The sequence below is a fragment of the Morus notabilis genome, unplaced genomic scaffold (assembly GCF_000414095.1).
Source record: "Morus notabilis unplaced genomic scaffold, ASM41409v2 Scaffold1496, whole genome shotgun sequence".
Lineage (NCBI taxonomy): Eukaryota > Viridiplantae > Streptophyta > Magnoliopsida > Rosales > Moraceae > Morus > Morus notabilis.
The window spans coordinates 39,550-42,728 of record NW_010367867.1 but is presented as its reverse complement, the minus strand read 5'-3'; the positions used below and the strand labels follow the sequence as shown (position 1 = coordinate 42,728).

The 3,179-nt window shown below is 32.8% G+C and overlaps 1 pseudogene; it reads right to left on the bottom strand.

Moving 5' to 3' along the window:
* Positions 1–975: 975 nt before the first annotated feature.
* Positions 976–2,862, bottom strand: LOC21385262 (annotated as a pseudogene).
* Positions 2,863–3,179: the final 317 nt, after the last annotated feature.

Genomic DNA, 3,179 nt, shown 5'->3' with positions numbered 1-3,179 from the left:
ACGAAATATTAACTTAATTAATTAGTTTTGTTGTTGACTAAGCGTTTGCATTGGGTAAACAATAAACAAATGGGATAAGCCAAAGTTTTATTGTGCCCCTTTATGCTTGACAATTTGGATAATTAAAAGGAGCTAAATTTTCCACTAGTTGCTTGCCAAGGATTGGTTTAATAGGAACACAAGAATTGGTCAAACATGCTTTAACTTTCTGATGACTGTAAATTATTATGCTTCGACAAACACAATTGAATTAATTGACCCCTCTTTAAATTTCAAATTTTTGGAGAGATAAAATTTTTTATTCCGATGTCAGTTGATCAACTCAGAGGGGTTCTATATATGATCAATCTATCAGTCGTAATCTTTTGGATAATTAAGAAAAGACACAAGATTCCAGTTGCTTCACGATAGGAGTCAAGGAGTGACCGTTTACGTATTTCTTATTTGTCCAGTTGAGAAGATAGACACAAGTATTTATACGACAATTCCAGTACTGCAGTATGGCGCGAGAAAATATTTACAGATCATGAATTTTTTTAAGTAGCACTAATAAAAAGTATTTTATAAATAATACAAACTGTTGATTTATATATAATTAGGCAAGAGGTTTATAAATTTAATTGATGTGGATTCGACTCACATATCACGATTCAACTTAAAATTTCCGCGTGTTAATTTAAATACTTTAATTGATGTGTCATTTAATTGACATGATAATTTATAAATAATTTGACGTAATATTGTCGGAGAAATATAAAATGGGACATGAACAAAGAGATAAAGAAGTCGAATTCCAAATGTCAATGCAAATTACAATTTACGGAAATGAATATTTGTATTTTGCGGACTTAGTAAAATAAGATAGTTACATCTTCAATTTATACCCCTTAAAAGAGAAAAGGGGCAAGAATATTCGAGTTCTCAATGACATGTGAACTAAAGAACAAAATTCATGTATAACATTAGATAACAAAAGGGACATATTAACATCAGTCTGAATATTTTAGAGAAAAGAACATGATCTTTGCTTTTTTTGCTTTTTCTTCGCCTTTGGATGCCTCAAAGCCACCTTTATAGCAGCGTCAATTTTTTTTTTTTTTTTTTTGGGGGGAAGAATACTAGCAAAACAAGATTAAGATGATACCTGCTGAGTCTTGGAGCTGCATTCAACGTAAACAACAGCACCAATCGTCTTCTTCAACTCCTCTCCCTGGTTACAAATGTTTCATACGTACATATATTATCTTGTTTTTAATGAATACGTTTTCAAGGTTACGTTTCTAATAAGGACATATTTTAATAACAATTGATGATGTGTTGTGTTAAAAATTTAATCTCATTAATTAATTGACATAATTTTTTTAAATCAACTGTCCAATTTATTACAACTCTCTGACCTATTATATCATACGGTTAACATTGATATCTACGTAATCGATGGATAAATATTAATCGAGTAATCATTAAAATCGCATTCATATATACATATGCAGTTTCCAACAAATTAATATAATGACTATGCATATGATTCAATTGGAGACATGCCTGTGCCGTTGTTATTAGAGTTGCCCCAGGATGATCAATCAGGTATTGCTTCTCATCTCTCAGATCTGCACTAATGTTAACCCAAGTGAGTCCAACAAAGAATTCAGCACTTCGTTTCATTTTTTTAGGCTGAAGAATGCATTTAAATATATATGTTATAATTGTCCTATTATAATAATATCGTTACCAAGTTTGGTGCCCACAAGCACAATTGGCACGTTTGGGGCGTAATGCCTCAGCTCTGGAATCCACTGTCAACAATGTTTATAAACCAAATTAAAGAACAAAGTCAGAAAGCAAAAAAAAAAGAAAAAAAAAAAAAAGAATAAAGATCAAAGTCATCAAGTTGATGATCAGGGTCAATTTTTAATTTAAAAGCAATATATATATATATATATATATATGAAAGGAAGATGTAGGGAACGAATGAGAATTTTACAGTTGGGTATTGAAAAATACCTCATTGTTAGGGCTTTGTTTTGAAGCATCAGCTTTATATTAACATGATTTTGAAATATACACTATGATCGAGTATATATACATTGATACCGTAGAAAGCTCCAGGAAAGAGGTACTGACCTTTTTGGAAATATTCTCATAACTGGCCTTGCCGATCAGAGAGAAGGCCAACAAAAACACATCTGCTCCTCTGTAACTTAGAGGCCTGAGCCTGTTATAATCTTCCTGCCCTGTAATTTGAGCACCGTAAAATAACACTACCTAAATAGGTACCTACCTAACTAATCAAACACATGAATATACACACACACACATGCAAAGTGCAAGGTACACTAGAAATATATTATGCGGTCAAAATATGCAAATTGAACTATATGGCATAAAAGCACATAGTTCAATTTGCAGAACACACAAATTGTCCGTGACTCGCGACTCGCTTCAGGAGTTGCCGATTGTATGGATTGACCTGCATTCTTCTAGATGAGTGTTGATATGTATATAATGAGAGATGAGGTACGACATCTGACCTCAATAGATGTATATGACATGATCATTACCTGCGGTATCCCATAGGCCAAGGTTCACAGTACTGCCGTCTACCACCACATTGGCGCTGAAATTGTCAAACACAGTTGGAACATAATCCTACAAAAGGCAAAAACAATACATAAAGAAAATGTCTAGATATAATATATATTATAATCTTAGTGACATTTTAACCGAACGATACCGTTGGAAATGTATTGCTTGTGTAGGAAATGAGCATACAAGTTTTTCCCACTGCGCCATCTCCCACCGTCACACATTTGATAAATCTAGCTGTGTTCATTTTCTCCAACTAGGCCAAATCTCTGATGAGAAGATTAGGGATGATGATCAATATCTGAGATATGTATAAATATAAAGATATGGGAAAAATAAATAAATAAAAATGGGACATTGAAATGTGAAAGGGAAAGCCTTAACAACCTACAACAGCTATTGCCCACTTTGGCACAAACAGATCCAATGTGAAATGATTGCTGCAAGGCTTTTTATTTTTTTATTTTTTTATTTTTTTTATTTTTGCCTTTTCTTTTCTTTTGTTTAAAGTGAAAGGCCAAAGCCAACACAAGTTGCAAAGTTGGTTTGGTGCTAGTGTTAGTTGGTTTAAGTGTTGGAGAAGGCAGGAAAAT